The following is an 18,846-nucleotide window of genomic DNA, read 5'->3' as shown; positions in this document are numbered from 1 at the left end:
TGATAGTCTAGTTAAGAAAAGTATGTTGATATGTGCAAGATTAAAAATTACAATAAATTACCTAAAATGTCCTAAGTGAGACTTTCCTGTACACTAACTATTTCCTCACAATTATGTGCTTCGGACAACCCTGATGCAATATATTTCACTTTACATACCAAATTCAACTCATATGGTTATATAGACATCACATAAACCGTTTACTTGTTAGTTGATGAAAGCAACATTCAATGTGTAAACAATTATTCTTAGGATCTTAGGTCGCTTGCAATCTATCCTAGAGGCGGAATACACTAGAACAAGGTTAAACCGAGATATGGGTCGTTTCGGGATAGAATAGATCAAACCTAGAGCCAAAACTAGATTAGATCGACACCTAGACGATATATTTCGGTGGTATATGGTGTTAGGGTTCTCTGGAGACGAAAACCTATGACTTAGGGTGAATGGGACGAGTAACCTCAAACAATTAGGCTAAACCCGTATATATACTGCCTCCCAGACACACTCGGTCGAGTGTGTCACTCAGTCAGTCGACTGAGTAGGACAGTCGGTCGAGTGTGTACACACACTCGGTCGACTGTCTGTGCAGTTTAACATATTGATCATTTAACAAATTAAGTATGCACAAACACAAATATAATCAATAGTCTCGAGTAAACATTATTACATAACCGAAATGTGTTAAACATAAAGATAAACAACGGCTGGAGATTCATGCACCAACAAACTCCCCCTAAGACCTAGCCGTTACACTAAAGCATTCAGTTATCAATCCGTATAAGGATCTGTCACCCAGTTCTTCAGATAGCAAAGTTTGACAACTCTGCAATACTGTTCAGCTTGCACACGATTCTCTGGGCGATACAGCATCCTGTTGTAGTAAAAGGTAAACATATCTTCTTCACAACAGTTTCTCAACCAAACTGGATCTAGAACCCTTATACTATCATTTTCATCTCCTCCATCTTTGTCTAACACAATAACCGCTTCCTCCGAGCGTTCATCATAATACCACCAACGAAAACGAGGACTGAAGTGCTGCGGCATCTTCCTCGAAGGAACCTTCCGCATATACTTCACAGGTTGAAATTTTACTATCTTCCTTCTGACACCTGTTTTCTTGTTCGTTCTATAAGAGATCTTCGGAAACTGAGGACGAAAACCTATGAAATTAGGTGACTGATATGATCTTCTTATCTTACGAACCAAAATATCAGGAATTCCACAATAATCCTGATACAACATCTTAAGCCTGGCCACCTGCATAAAGTCAAAATAAGGTAACGTTTTGAATTCGAATGGAGATTTGATATAATCCACTCCATGTTCTTTCTTGATCGCATATATATATCAAATTCTTTAATATAAGCCCAGGCTATTATCTTCCCCTTAGCACGTAAACTCTCACAGTGCTCGATGAACTTCAAAAATTGTGGCTCCACCTTAGGCTTCAACACATACTGCCTAATCCGCATCATAATCTTCCATTCTTCTTCCAACACTTCAACTTTTTCTTTGTTGATTTTCACTGGCAAGAAACCTTCTGGTAACACACTCTCTTGTTCTTTCTGTTCCTTTTCTTTACACTTTCTGTTCAAAAGCTCATCATTCATCTGAAAATAATCTGCAAAAGTTGGAAGACCATCACCAACACCTTCATAACGAGGATAAGGCTCGGTTGGCTCATCCTCAATAACAACTTCATCAAAACTGTTATCACTTTCATCAAAAACATCAGTATCACTCACATCATCATCAAAATTATGAGCCCCTGAAGTCGAAGCTTCAGTTGAAGCTTTTGATGCAGCGTCAGCAGATTCCTTAGCTTCTCGCTCTAGACGCTCCATCAATTCCTGCTCAGTTTCGGTGAGATCTGGAGGGATCTCCCCTTCTTCTAAATCAGTGTAAACAGTAGTGTGATTAAGACGATCCTGCATAGCTAAAAATTCAGAAACTGTTATAACTTGAAGAGGAGTTACATACAGCGGGTTATCCTCCGTGTAGCCTTTAGCAACTTCAACAGCCCTGTCTTCCTCTGCTTCACCAAAAGTAACAAACGGATCGGGTTCTCCATCTTCCTCTTCAACCACAACCTTTTTCTCCCATTCATTTAACCTCTCAGTCAATTCTTGATTTTGAGTCTGAAGTCAAAATTTCACCAGCTTGACTTCCCACATTTTTCTCTAGTTCATCAATCTTCAACTGTTGTCGATCAACTAACTTCCTCAACTCAGACATTTCAGTTTCTGTCTTCTTTTTGTCTTCGTCAACAGCCTTTTGGAATTTAGCGAAATCAGCAGACAACTGAATCAATCTCCAGTTAACTATTCCTGACAAATCACCTGAAGCAACCTCCGGACGTTGAGAAGCTTGAACTTGCTGAGAAGATGTAGTTTGTTGTAGTTGAGTGCGTGGAGCTTGAGTAGAACCACCAGTAGCTTGAACAGTCGGAGTAACCTTTGGTAGAGACTTTGTTGTGGAAGATGAACTTCCATCCTTAAACAAAATCTTCAAACGCTTATGTCTCCCTCTTGTTGACACCTTAGGAGTTTCAGCTAACTTTCTTTTAACCAAATCCACTTGACTCTCATCAAGCGTTGTTACATTCTCCTCATCAAATAATCGAGGACCAGTTTGTCTTGGCGGTGGCTGATTCACCTCTTCTCCTCCTTCAATAGTAATATCGGTCTCATCCCTGGAAGTACTATTCTCATGACGACAACTCAATCCTTCCGGACACACGTAATTCTCATTAATCAGATGACCGATCAACCCTTTCTCCGGAACCTCAACCCGGCTCTGCAAAAACCTGTTGAATGATTGATCATTTAAATGATTCTGTTTTAGCTCATCCTTAGGAATTTTCACTAACCCCTGAACTTGCTTCTCAAGCATAATCTGAAGAAACCTCGGGAACACCAGATGAATCTTCCTCTTAACATTCAGAACCATTCCATCAAAAATCACTTGAGAGAAGTTAAAATCAACATTCAAAACCAACGCAACAAACATAGAGCTGTACTTTGCTGTCATCTCATCAAAACCGCCCTGCATCGGGCTCAAACACCTAAGAAGAATGTACGTAAAGTATCGGTACTGCCTTGGAAGATTCCTACGTTTAACATCTTTGGTTATATCACCAGTATAACCACATCTCTTTAAACACCTTCTAACTTTCAGAATCGGCAAATCAGTTGGCATATCATCATTATCCGGGAACCCCAAATCTTACCTGATAGTCTATGCCGAAATACGAACAATCGTGTTATTGACAGAACTTAATATCACCTTCCTGTTATCTTCAGTAACAATTTGAGCAACCTCCCAGAATGTTCTCTGATGAGAATAATATGGAGTACACTCAGCAGTAATAGCTTTAAAGATCCTGGAACGCTTCAAGAATGCAATAATAGGACCAAAACCTCCACTTTGGGCCTCAGAACCCTTTTCATCAACACATGCAAGTACGTTTGTATCTTCTCGACCAATCAGACCTGGTAACTCCGAAGATAAAGGGATTCGTGGTTCACGTTCTTCATCAGATATCTGCTGTTGTTCTTGAGACATAGTGAATAGCTGAAAAACACTCAAAACAATATAACTAATAAGCATTTACCTCCATGTAACATGGGGTATCAAGTTAATTATACGAATCAATGGATAAACAAACATAACGAGCACATTAACTAATACACACACTATTACATCGTTCACAGGTTATACTTCAGTACACACCATAGTACAAAGGCTAACAGGCTAGCCTTATCAAATTACATAATAACCATAATTAAACATAATCACACGAAATCACAAGCATTAGAATTATCCTTCAATAACATCCTCTGGTACTGGCTTCAATTTGTAATTCGTGTCCTCAAACAGATCAAGCTCATCAAACAAGTGATTTAAAAGGACGGCATAGGAAAATGGTTTTTCCTCATTATCCAAAGCGTCCTTCACGATATTAATGACAATCTGACTAAAATTCACCTTGATACGTTCCATAAGACAGTACAACAGAACAGCCTCAGTACCAGATAACAAATCATCAGATGGATCTCTAAACACCACGTTTCTTTTGATAATTCTCAAGTTAGACACCAAGTCATCCCTAACATCACTATATCTGATCTCAATTCTTTTGGAACCAATTACATACCCTGGCTTGGTGATGTGAGCAGCCACCCCACCCGCATCAAATTTGCTAGAAATCTTTCTAATATCTTTACTAGGGCAATATACCTTGGCTCTCCAGTAATTCAATAGTAAGTGATCTGCGAAGTCATCTATGGTCCACTTATAGGCATTACCAAAGAAATTAGCATGAACATGCTTCTTCTCTATGGCCACACTAGAATAGAACTCTCGGATAAGCTTAGTACAGAAATGATTCCCTATCTGAAGAAATGTTATACAATCTAAACCTTTACACTGATCTTGAGTGATCTGGGTTGCAACAACTTTGGTCTCTACATGGATAAGCCTGTGTTTGGCCAAAGCTCTCTTACGTTCAAGATCATATTTCCAAGTTCCACTTATCCTACTACTTGGACCTGACATTCTTAGAGCAAAACTACACAAAACATTCAGTATAACATGATATGAACTCAACAAAACACTCAAAAATAGCAAAATTCAAAAATTAGGGTTTCTATACACTCGGTCGAGTGTGTATACACACATCATCGTATGTATCTTCAAACGGTCGGGAGGGTTAACTCACTCGGTCGAGTGTGTCACACACTCGGTCGAGCGTGTTCATCAGATCTGAGAACCCTAACTTTGCAAATCAATCAAATCTGTTATTTTTGCTTCAAGATCTGGTCACAATAGACTCTAAACATGCCGATTAACATAATCAAACAACTAATTTGTAACAGATTAAGTCTAAAAAGCATTCAATTCGTGTTTTGCCTTTCGAATACAAAATCAAAGATTATGAGCAAACGAAAACGAGTTATGATACCTTGTTAGTGGCGCTGTGATCACAAGAAAAAGATGTATCTAACACTAGAGATCAAAAACTCGTTCTTTAAAGTTGAAAAACTTGGTAAAATTCGACCCCAAAATCACACAAGTATTCTGAGCCGTTTGGGACTCAAATCCTTTTTATACCCCCAGACACACTCGGTCGAGTGTGTCGCCTACTCGGCCGTGAATGAATACACACTCGGCCGAGTGTGTTTCAAATACATCACATTATTTCACCAAGTCAGTCGGTCGTGTGAGTAGGTTACACAGTCGTGTGTGTTCACTCACTCGATCGACTGTCTTTAGGGTTGAAAACTTAGGAAATTTCGATTTCAATTCCACAACACCTTCCTTGTCCCCTCCCCCTGGGACTGATCTCCACAGTATAAAAACAAACACACTTTGTTCCTTTAAGCTCTAAACAATTTATTCTCTAATTTAATGTAAAACAAGGATTCCCTTCACAGTAAACCTTTCCGAGAACTGAGTTGTTAAGCTTACAAAATGAAACAGAAATGCACATGCAACTAACTTATGAATGCAAACATTCTCAGATATGCATGCACATGCAAATACACAAAGCAAATTATAGTAAAAGATCCAGTGTGTCATGATTAGCAATATTATACCAGACATATTCAATAACATTTAACCTTTTAAGTCTCCAATAGATCAACTTCTAACATCAGTTTCATTAAACAATAGCATAAAAGAGTATATGATGTTATCCGCACAAGAACAAGTAATACAGCTTATCATGAATCACACTACAAGGAGCATAACACATCTTTTTGTGAGTTGACATATCAAATTGATTAAATCTTTAATTTGGGGATCAGAACTGAACTATATTGACATGTTATTCCACAACTCAATCAATAACTTACTTGATAAAGCATATACAGAACAACTTTCAAATATATCAGTAAAAGTTTACCAACTTTCACCCTAGACTTCGATGATCACGTTATATTAATTACATGAACATTTTTAGTGTTTGAATTAGATCACGAAGTCAGTCCTCATTTGAGATCGCACGATGTTTCAGGTAGAACAATTGAGCACAACATGTTGACGATGTCCTCTTATCACATCAATGTACTTTCAATCTGATTGGACAGAACCATCTCACTATGTTTCTAGCAACCCTGTCAGCCATGAGCTTCTACCTTAAACTTACACTTTTTGTTTCAGATAACCTTGTGAATCTCAAATTTATTGCATACTTTGTTAAGACGCATACCGGCCGCTATAAACCCCATAATTAAACGGAAATAGTGTGATGTATGATGTTGGATGGATGGAAGTGATATATATATATATATATATATATATATATATATATATATATATATATATATATATATATATATATATATATATATATATTTAAGTGATGGAACGCTAAGATATCCTCCAGAAGATATTCCCTCTATCCAGGTCAATAGGTACAATCCCATACCACAGACAAAAGATGTAAAGTCCACCAAATGTGATGTGAACTGAATGATTTAAGTTCTCTATATCTGATGATCTGATAAATTTGTCTCCCTCTGATGTAGATAACTAAATCTTCTAAATAAATCTCCGATGGTAATCTATTGTGAAATGTCCCGTTCTTATTTATTAAAAACGTTCCATATTAATTGATTTCGTTGCGAGGTTTTGACCTCTATATGAGACGTTTTTCAAAGACTACATTCATTTTAAAACAAACCATAACCTTTATTTCATCAATAAAGGTTTAAAAAGCTTTACGTAGATTATCAAATAATGATAATCTAAAATATCCTGTTTACACACGACCATTACATAATGGTTTACAATACAAATATGTTACAACAAAATAAGTTTCTTGAATGCAGTTTTTACACAATATTATACAAGCATGGACTCCAAATCTCGTCCTTATTTAAGTATGCGACAGCGGAAGCTCTTAATAATCACCTGAGAATAAACATGCTTAAAACGTCAACAAAAATGTTGGTGAGTTATAGGTTTAACCTATATATATCAAATCATAATAATAGACCACAAGATTTCATATTTCAATACACATCCCATACATAGAGATAAAAATCATTCATATGGTGAACACCTGGTAACCGACATTAACAAGATGCATATATAAGAATATCCCCATCATTCCGGGACACCCTTCGGATATGATATAAATTTCGAAGTACTAAAGAATCCGGTACTTTGGATGGGGTTTGTTAGGCCCAATAGATCTATCTTTAGGATTCACGTCAATTAGGGTGTCTGTTCCCTAATTCTTAGATTACCAGACTTAATAAAAAGGGGCATATTCGATTTCGATAATTCAACCATAGAATGTAGTTTCACGTACTTGTGTCTATTTTGTAAATCATTTATAAAACCTGCATGTATTCTCATCCCAAAAATATTAGATTTTAAAAGTGGGACTATAACTCACTTTCACAGATTTTTACTTCGTCGGGAAGTAAGACTTGGCCACTGGTTGATTCACGAACCTATAACAATATATACATATATATCAAAGTATGTTCAAAATATATTTACAACACTTTTAATATATTTTGATGTTTTAAGTTTATTAAGTCAGCTGTCCTCGTTAGTAACCTACAACTAGTTGTCCACAGTTAGATGTACAGAAATAAATCGATAAATATTATCTTGAATCAATCCACGACCCAGTGTATACGTATCTCAGTATTGATCACAACTCAAACTATATATATTTTGGAATCAACCTCAACCCTGTATAGCTAACTCCAACATTCACATATAGAGTGTCTATGGTTGTTCCGAAATATATATAGATGTGTCGACATGATAGGTCGAAACATGGTTGAAATAGATTTGTTACCAATTTTCACGTAGCTAAAATGAGAAAAATTATCCAATCTTGTTTTACCCATAACTTCTTCATTTTAAATCCGTTTTGAGTGAATCAAATTGCTATGGTTTCATATTGAACTCTATTTTATGAATCTAAACAGAAAAAGTATAGGTTTATAGTCAGAAAAATAAGTTACAAGTCGTTTTTGTAAAGGTAGTCATTTCAGTCGAAAGAACGACGTCTAGATGACCATTTTAGAAAACATACTTCCACTTTGAGTTTAACCATAATTTTTGGATATAGTTTCATGTTCATAATAAAAATCATTTTCTCAGAATAACAACTTTTAAATCAAAGTTTATCATAGTTTTTAATTAACTAACCCAAAACAGCCCGCGGTGTTACTACGACGGCGTAAATCCGGTTTTACGGTGTTTTTCGTGTTTCCAGGTTTTAAATCATTAAGTTAGCATATCATATAGATATAGAACATGTGTTTAGTTGATTTTAAAAGTCAAGTTAGAAGGATTAACTTTTGTTTGCGAACAAGTTTAGAATTAACTAAACTATGTTCTAGTGATTACAAGTTTAAACCTTCGAATAAGATAGCTTTATATGTATGAATCGAATGATGTTATGAACATCATTACTACCTTAAGTTCCTTGGATAAACCTACTGGAAAATAGAAAAATGGATCTAGCTTCAATGGATCCTTGGATGGCTCGAAGTTCTTGAAGCAGAATCATGACACGAAAACAAGTTCAAGTAAGATCATCACTTGAAATAAGATTGTTATAGTTATAGAAATTGAACCAAAGTTTGAATATGATTATTACCTTGTATTAGTATGATAACCTACTGTAAGAAACAAAGATTTCTTGAGGTTGGATGATCACCTTACAAGATTGGAAGTGAGCTAGCAAACTTGAAAGTATTCTTGATTTTATGAAACTAGAACTTTTGGAATTTATGAAGAACACTTAGAACTTGAAGATAGAACTTGAGAGAGATCAATTATATGAAGAAAATTGAAGAATGAAAGTGTTTGTAGGTGTTTTTGGTCGTTGGTGTATGGATTAGATATAAAGGATATGTAATTTTGTTTTCATGTAAATAAGTCATGAATGATTACTCATATTTTTGTAATTTTATGAGATATTTCATGCTAGTTGCCAAATGATGGTTCCCACATGTGTTAGGTGACTCACATGGGCTGCTAAGAGCTGATCATTGGAGTGTATATACCAATAGTACATACATCTAAAAGCTGTGTATTGTACGAGTACGAATACGGGTGCATACGAGTAGAATTGTTGATGAAACTGAACGAGGATGTAATTGTAAGCATTTTTGTTAAGTAGAAGTATTTTGATAAGTGTCTTGAAGTCTTTAAAAAGTGTATGAATACATATTTAAACACTACATGTATATACATTTTAACTGAGTCGTTAAGTCATCGTTAGTCGTTACATGTAAATGTTGTTTTGAAACCTTTAGGTTAACGATCTTGTTAAATATTGTTAACCCAATGTTTATAATATCAAATGAGATTTTAAATTATTATATTATCATGATATTATCATGTATGAATATCTCTTAATATGATATATATATACATTAAATGTCTTTACAACGATAATCGTTACATATATGTCTCGTTTAAAAATCATTAAGTTAGTAGTCTTGTTTTTACATATGTAGTTCATTGTTAATATACTTAATGATATGTTTACTTATAATAGTATCATGTTAACTATATATATATATATCCATATATATGTCATCATATAGTTTTTACAAGTTTTAACGTTCGTGAATCACCGGTCAACTTGGGTGGTCAATTGTCTATATGAAACCTATTTCAATTAATCAAGTCTTAACAAGTTTGATTGCTTAACATGTTGGAAACATTTAATCATGTAAATATCAATCTCAATTAATATATATAAACATGGAAAAGTTCGGGTCACTACAGTACCTACCCGTTAAATAAATTTCGTCCCGAAATTTTAAGCTGTTGAAGGTGTTGACGAATCTTCTGGAAATAGATGCGGGTATTTCTTCTTCATCTGATCTTCATGCTCCCAGGTGAACTCGGGTCCTCTACGAGCATTCCATCGAACCTTAACAATTGGTATCTTGTTTTGCTTAAGTCTTTTAACCTCACGATCCATTATTTCGACGGGTTCTTCGATGAATTGGAGTTTTTCGTTGATTTGGATTTCATCTAACGGAATAGTGAGATCTTCTTTAGCAATACATTTCTTCAAATTCAAGATGTGGAAAGTGTTATGTACAGTCGCGAGTTGTTGAGGTAACTCAAGTCAGTAAGCTACTGGTCCGACACGATCAATAATCTTGAATGGTCCAATATACCTTGGATTTAATTTCCCTCGTTTACCAAATCGAACAACGCCTTTCCAAGGTGCAACTTTAAGCATGACCATCTCTCCAATTTCAAATTCTATATCTTTTCTTTTAATGTCAGCGTAGCTATTTTGTCGACTTTGGGCGGTTTTCAACCGTTGTTGAATTTGGATGATCTTCTCGGTAGTTTCTTGTATAATCTCCGGACCCGTAATCTGTCTATCCCCCACTTCACTCCAACAAATTGGAGACCTGCACTTTCTACCATAAAGTGCTTCAAACGGCGCCATCTCAATGCTTGAATGGTAGCTGTTGTTGTAGGAAAATTCTGCTAACGGTAGATGTCGATCCCAACTGTTTCCGAAATCAATAACACATGCTCGTAGCATGTCTTCAAGCGTTTGTATCGTCCTTTCGCTCTGCCCATCAGTTTGTGGATGATAGGCAGTACTCATGTCTAGACGAGTTCCTAATGCTTGCTGTAATGTCTGCCAGAATCTTGAAATAAATCTGCCATCCCTATCAGAGATAATAGAGATTGGTATTCCATGTCTGGAGACGACTTCCTTCAAATACAGTCGTGCTAACTTCTCCATCTTGTCATCTTCTCTTATTGGTAGGAAGTGTGCGGATTTGGTGAGACGATCAACTATTACCCAAATAGTATCAAAACTACTTGCAGTCCTTGGCAATTTAGTGATGAAATCCATGGTAATGTTTTCCCATTTCCATTCCGGGATTTCGGGTTATTGAAGTAGACCTGATGGTTTCTGATGCTCAGCTTTGACCTTAGAACACGTCAAACATTCTCCTACGTATTTAGCAACATCGGCTTTCATACCCGGCCACCAAAAATGTTTCTTGAGATCCTTGTACATCTTCCCCGTTCCAGGATGTATTGAGTATCTGGTTTTATGAGCTTCTCTAAGTACCATTTCTCTCATATCTCCAAATTTTGGTACCCAAATCCTTTCAGCCCTATACCGGGTTCCGTCTTCCCGAATATTAAGATGCTTCTCCGATCCCTTGGGTATTTCATCCTTTAAATTTCCCTCTTTTAAAACTCCTTGTTGCGCCTCCTTTATTTGAGTAGTAAGGTTATTATGAATCATTATATTCATAGATTTTACTCGAATGGGTTCTCTGTCCTTCCTGCTCAAGGCATCGGCTACCACATTTGCCTTCCCCGGGTGGTAACGAATCTCAAAGTCGTAATCATTCAACAATTCAATCCACCTACGCTGCCTCATATTCAGTTGTTTCTGATTAAATATGTGTTGAAGACTTTTGTGGTCGGTATATATAATACTTTTGACCCCATATAAGTAGTGCCTCCAAGTCTTTAATGCAAAAACAACCGCGCCTAATTCCAAATCATGCGTCGTATAATTTTGTTCGTGAATCTTCAATTGTCTAGACGCATAAGCAATCACCTTCGTTCGTTGCATTAATACACAACCGAGTCCTTGCTTTGATGCGTCACAATAAATCACAAAAGCATCATTCCCTTCAGGCAATGACAATATAGGTGCCGTAGTTAGCTTTTTCTTCAATAACTGAAACGCTTTCTCTTGTTCATCATTCCATTCAAATTTCTTCCCTTTATGCGTTAATGCAGTCAAGGGTTTTGCTATTCTGGAAAAGTCTTGGATGAACCTTCTGTAGTAACCAGCTAGTCCTAAAAACTGGCGTATGTGTTTCGGAGTTTTCGGGGTTTCCCACTTTTCAACAGTTTCTATCTTTGTCGGATCCACCTTAATACCTTCTTTGTTCACTATGTGATCGAGGAATTGAACTTCTTCCAACCAAAATGCACACTTTGAAAACTTAGCGTACAATTCTTCCTTCCTCAATACTTCTAACACGTTTCTCAAATGTTCACCGTGTTCTTGGTCATTCTTTGAGTAAATAAGTATGTCATCAATGAAAACAATGACAAACTTGTCAAGGTATGGTCCACACACTCGGTTCATAAGGTCCATGAACACAGCTGGTGCATTAGTTAAACCAAACGGCATGACCATAAACTCGTAATGACCGTAACGTGTTCTGAAAGCAGTCTTTGGAATATCTTCTTCTTTCACCCGCATTTGATGATACCCGGAACGTAAGTCAATCTTTGAATAAACAGACGAGCCTTGTAGTTGATCAAATAAGTCGTCGATTCTCGGTAGTGGGTAGCGGTTCTTGATGGTAAGTTTGTTCAACTCTCGGTAGTCGATACACAACCTGAATGTACCATCTTTCTTCTTGACAAACAAAACAGGAGCTCCCCACGGTGATGTGCTTGGTCGAATGAAACCACGCTCTAAAAGTTCTTGTAATTGGCTTTGCAGTTCTTTCATCTCGCTGGGTGCGAGTCTGTAAGGAGCACGAGCTATTGGTGCAGCTCCTGGTACAAGATCTATTTGAAATTCAACGGATCGATGTGGGGGTAATCCCGGTAATTCTTTCGAAAATACATCGGGAAATTCTTTTGCAATGGGAACATCATTGATGCTCTTTTCTTCAGTTTGTACTTTCTCGACGTGTGCTAGAACAGCATAGCAACCTTTTCTTATTAGTTTTTGTGCCTTCAAATTACTAATAAGATGTAGCTTCGTGTTGCCCTTTTCTCCGTACACTATTAAGGGTTTTCCTTTTTCTCGTATAATGAAAATTGCATTTTTGTAACAAACGATCTCTGCTTTCACTTCTTTCAACCAGTCCATACCGATTATCACATCAAAACTCCCTAACTCTACTGGTATTAAATCAATCTTAAATGTTTCGCTAACCAGTTTAATTTCTCGATTCCGACATATATTATCTGCTGAAATTAATTTACCATTTGCTAATTCGAGTAAAAATTTACTATCCAAAGGCGTCAATGGGCAACTTAATTTAGCACAAAAATCTCTACTCATATAGCTTCTATCCGCACCCGAATCAAATAAAACGTAAGCAAATTTATTGTCAATAAGAAACGTACCCGTAACAAGCTCCGGGTCTTCCTGTGCCTCTGCCGCATTAATATTGAAAACTCTTCCGCGGCCTTGTCCATTCGTGTTCTCCTGGTTCGGGAAATTTCTAATAATGTGGCCCGATTTTCCACATTTATAACAAACTACATTGGCATAGCTTGCTCCGACACTACTTGCTCCGCCATTACTCGTTCCGACACCATTTGTTCCTTTCGTTGTATTAACCCCTGGTCCGTAGACCTCACACTTCGCCGCGCTATGACCATTTCTTTTACACTTGTTGCAAAATTTGGTGCAGAACCCCGAGTGATACTTTTCACACCTTTGGCATAGCTGTTTCTGATTGTTGTTGTTGTTGCGGTTATTATTGTTGTTGGGATGATTGTTGTAGTTGCTGTTGTTGTTTTTGTTGTTGTTGTTGTTGTTGTTGTTGGGCCGTTTGTTGTAGTTGCGATTGATGTTGCGATTGTTGGGATAATTGTTGCGATTGCTGTTGTTGTTGTATTGGTGATTCTTATCACCATTTTCCTCCCACTTTCTTTTGACTTGCTTCACATTGGCCTCTTCAGCAGTCTGTTCTTTAATTCTTTCTTCAATCTGGTTCACTAGTTTGTGAGCCATTCTACATGCCTGTTGTATGGAGGCGGGCTCGTGTGAACTTATATCTTCTTGGATTCTTTCCGGTAATCCTTTCACAAACGCGTCGATCTTCTCTTCCTCATCTTCGAATGCTCCCGGACATAATAGGCACAATTCTGTGAATCGTCTTTCGTACGTGGTAATATCAAATCCTTGGGTTCGTAACCCTCTAAGTTCTGTCTTGAGCTTATTGACCTCGGTTCTGGGATGGTACTTCTCGTTCATCAAGTGCTTGAATGCTGACCACGGTAGTGCGTACGCATCGTCTTGTCCTACTTGCTCTAGATAGGTATTCCACCATGTTAATGCAGAACCTGTGAAGGTATGCGTAGCGTACTTCACTTTGTCCTCTTCAGTACACTTACTTATGGCAAACACCGATTCGACCTTCTCGGTCCACTGTTTCAATCCGATCGGTCCTTCGGTTCCATCAAATTCCAAAGGTTTGCAGGCAGTGAATTCTTTGTAGGTGCATCCTACATGATTTCCTGTACTGCTAGATCCAAGGTTATTGTTGGTATGTAGCGCAGCCTGTACTGCGGCTATGTTTGAAGCTAGAAAAGTACGGAATTCCTCTTCATTCATATTCACGGTGTGTCGAGTAGTCGGTGCTATTTCCTTCAAAATAGTCAAATGGAACAAGTTAATCATACAAAATATTAAGAGTAGTTAATAGTATTTCGTAGCATAATATGAACTCATTTATAAAAGCTTTTTCTTCATATTAGCGTTTTATAAGTTTAAATTCGGGTAGTACCTACCCATTAAGTTCATACTTAGTAGCTAATATACAATTCAACTACTACAATTCTATATGAAAAACTGATTATAATAATATTTCGCGTTCAAACTTTTATACAATATTTTACAAACTTACAATACCGTTTATTTTACATAAAGCATGAAATATAGCACACAATAACTTTGATACAAGATAGTTGTGAAGATAATTCTACCTAGTACACAAGTCGTTCAGCAAAGGCAATAAAGACACGTAATTCATACGTCCAGAAACAAGTCATGCATTCTGGTTTTACTAGGACTACTTCCCATCCTTGGTCTTGTGGAACATAACCGTTATGGCCGTTGATAAGACAGTGTGTTGTAACGTCGTCAAAGGGACGAGGGTTACGTAATGTCCAACAGTCCCGTAAGAATCTAAAAACCTCATTTTTTACCCCAATTACCGACTCCGTCACTTGTGGGAACGTTTTGTTTAATAGTTGTAGGCCGATGTTCTTGTTCTCACTTTGGTGAGAAGCGAACATTACTAATCCGTAAGCATAACATGCTTCTTTATGTTGCATGTTAGCCGCTTTTTCTAAATCACGAAGTCCTATATTCGGATATACTGAGTCAAAATAATTTCTTAACCCGTTGCGTAAAATAGCATTTGGGTTCCCCGCAATATATGCGTCAAAGTAAACACATTGTAACTTATGGATTTCCCAATGTGATATCCCCCATCTTTCGAACGAAAGCCTTTTATAAACCAAGGCATTCTTGGAATGTTCTTTGAATGTCTTACAAACTGATCTCGCCTTAAATAGTTGTGCCGAGGAATTCTGACCGACTCTAGACAAGATTTCATCAATCATGTCTCCGGGTAGGTCTCTTAAAATATTGGGTTGTCTATCCATTTTGTGTTTTTATACTGTAAAATAGACAAGAGTTAGATTCATAAAAAAAATACTTATTAATACAAGCAATTTTTACATATATCATAAAGCATAAGCACACTATATTACATATATTACACCACACGAATACAACTATCTTATTCTGACTCGCTCGTTTCTTCTTGTTCGGTTTTGGTTCGTTTTGCCAAGTTTCTAGGGATATATGATGTTCCCCTAATACGAGCCGTCGTTGTCCACATTGGTTTAGAAAAACCTGGTGGTTTAGAGGTTCCCGGGTCATTGTTACAACTTAAGGACTTCGGGGGTTGACGATACATATAAAGTTCATCGGGGTTGGAATTAGATTTCTCTATTTTTATGCCCTTTCCCTTATTATTTTCTTTTGCCTTTTTAAATTCAGTTGGGGTAATTTCTATAACATCATCGGAATTCTCGTCGGAATCCGATTCATCGGAGAATTGGTAATCCTCCCAATATTTTGCTTCCTTGGCGGAAACACCATTGACCATAATTAACCTTGGTCGGTTGGTTGAGGATTTTCTTTTACTTAACCGTTTTATTATTTCCCCCACCGGTTCTATTTCTTCATCCGATTCCGATTCTTCTTCCGGTTCCGATTCTTCTTCTGGTTCCGAATCTTCTTCCGGTTCCTCTTCGGGAACTTGTGAATCAGTCCACGAATCATTCCAATTTACATTTGACTCTTCATTATTATTAGGTGAGTCAATGGGACTTGTTCTAGAGGTAGACATCTATCACATAATATCAAACGCGTTAAGAGATTAATATATCACATAATATTCACATGTTAAAAATATATAGTATCCAACAAAATTTGTTAAGCAATCATTTTTCAACTAAACACGGTCGAAGTCCAGACTCACTAATGCATCCTAACAAACTCGATAAGACACACTAATGCAAAATTCTGGTTCTCTAAGACCAACGCTCGGATACCAACTGAAATGTCCCGTTCTTATTGATTAAAAACGTTCCATATTAATTGATTTCGTTGCGAGGTTTTGACCTCTATATGAGACATTTTTCAAAGACTGCATTCATTTTAAAACAAACCATAACCTTTATTTCATCAATAAAGGTTTAAAAAGCTTTACGTAGATTATCAAATAATGATAATCTAAAATATCCTGTTTACACACGACCATTACATAATGGTTTACAATACAAATATGTTACAACAAAATAAGTTTCTTGAATGCAGTTTTTACACAATATTATACAAGCATGGACTCCAAATCTCGTCCTTATTTAAGTATGCGACAGCGGAAGCTCTTAATAATCACCTGAGAATAAACATGCTTAAAACGTCAACAAAAATGTTGGTGAGTTATAGGTTTAACCTATATATATCAAATCATAATAATAGACCACAAGATTTCATATTTCAATACACATCCCATACATAGAGATAAAAATCATTCATATGGTGAACACCTGGTAACCGACATTAACAAGATGCATATATAAGAATATCCCCATCATTCCGGGACACCCTTCGAATATGATATAAATTTCGAAGTACTAAAGCATCTGGTACTTTGGATGGGGTTTGTTAGGCCCAATAGATCTATCTTTAGGATTCGCGTCAATTAGGGTGTCTGTTCCCTAATTCTTAGATTACCAGACTTAATAAAAAGGGGCATATTTGATTTCGATAATTCAACCATAGAATGTAGTTTCACGTACTTGTGTCTATTTTGTAAATCATTTATAAAACCTGCATGTATTCTCATCCCAAAAATATTAGATTTTAAAAGTGGGACTATAACTCACTTTCACAGATTTTTACTTCGTCGGGAAGTAAGACTTGGCCACTGGTTGATTCATGAACCTATAACAATATATACATATATATCAAAGTATGTTCAAAATATATTTACAACACTTTTAATATATTTTGATGTTTTAAGTTTATTAAGTCAGCTGTCCTCGTTAGTAACCTACAACTAGTTGTCCACAGTTAGATGTACAGAAATAAATCGATAAATATTATCTTGAATCAATCCACGACCCAGTGTATACGTATCTCAGTATTGATCACAACTCAAACTATATATATTTTGGAATCAACCTCAACCCTGTATAGCTAACTCCAACATTCACATATAGAGTGTCTATGGTTGTTCCGAAATATATATAGATGTGTCGACATGATAGGTCGAAACATTGTATACGTGTCTATGGTATCTCAAGATTACATAATATACAATACAAGTTGATTAAGTTATGGTTGAAATAGATTTGTTACCAATTTTCACGTAGCTAAAATGAGAAAAATTATCCAATCTTGTTTTACCCATAACTTCTTCATTTTAAATTAGTTTTGAGTGAATCAAATTGCTATGGTTTCATATTGAACTCTATTTTATGAATCTAAACAGAAAAAGTATAGGTTTATAGTCAAAAAAATAAGTTACAAGTCGTTTTTGTAAAGGTAGTCATTTCAGTCGAAAGAACGACGTCTAGATGACCATTTTAGAAAACATACTTCCACTTTGAGTTTAACCATAATTTTTGGATATAGTTTCATGTTCATAATAAAAATTATTTTCTCAGAATAACAACTTTTAAATCAAAGTTTATCATAGTTTTTAATTAACTAACCCAAAACAGCCCGCGGTGTTACTACGACGGCGTAAATCCGGTTTTACGGTGTTTTTCGTGTTTCCAGGTTTTAAATCATTAAGTTAGCATATCATATAGATATAGAACATGTGTTTAGTTGATTTTAAAAGTCAAGTTAGAAGGATTAACTTTTGTTTGCGAACAAGTTTAGAATTAACTAAACTATGTTCTAGTGATTACAAGTTTAAACCTTCGAATAAGATAGCTTTATATGTATGAATCGAATGATGTTATGAACATCATTACTACCTTAAGTTCCTTGGATAAACCTACTGGAAAATAGAAAAATGGATCTAGCTTCAATGGATCCTTGGATGGCTCGAAGTTCTTGAAGCAGAATCATGACACGAAAACAAGTTCAAGTAAGATCATCACTTGAAATAAGATTGTTATAGTTATAGAAATTGAACCAAAGTTTGAATATGATTATTACCTTGTATTAGTATGATAACCTACTGTAAGAAACAAAGATTTCTTGAGGTTGGATGATCACCTTACAAGATTGGAAGTGAGCTAGCAAACTTGAAAGTATTCTTGATTTTATGAAACTAGAACTTTTGGAATTTATGAAGAACACTTAGAACTTGAAGATAGAACTTGAGAGAGATCAATTAGATGAAGAAAATTGAAGAATGAAAGTATTTGTAGGTATTTTTGGTCGTTGGTGTATGGATTAGATATAAAGGATATGTAATTTTGTTTTCATGTAAATAAGTCATGAATGATTACTCATATTTTTGTAATTTTATGAGATATTTCATGCTAGTTGCCAAATGATGGTTCCCACATGTG

General features: G+C 36.1%; 1 pseudogene; it reads right to left on the bottom strand.

Moving 5' to 3' along the window:
• LOC139851075 (nuclear cap-binding protein subunit 1-like) overlaps positions 1–18,846 on the bottom strand; it is a 130,680-nt pseudogene that overhangs the window by 63,007 nt on the left and 48,827 nt on the right.

The sequence above is a fragment of the Rutidosis leptorrhynchoides genome, chromosome 1, assembly GCF_046630445.1.
Source record: "Rutidosis leptorrhynchoides isolate AG116_Rl617_1_P2 chromosome 1, CSIRO_AGI_Rlap_v1, whole genome shotgun sequence".
NCBI lineage: Eukaryota > Viridiplantae > Streptophyta > Magnoliopsida > Asterales > Asteraceae > Rutidosis > Rutidosis leptorrhynchoides.
Note: the sequence above shows the minus strand (reverse complement) of the source record. Positions and strands in the feature narration are given on the sequence as shown.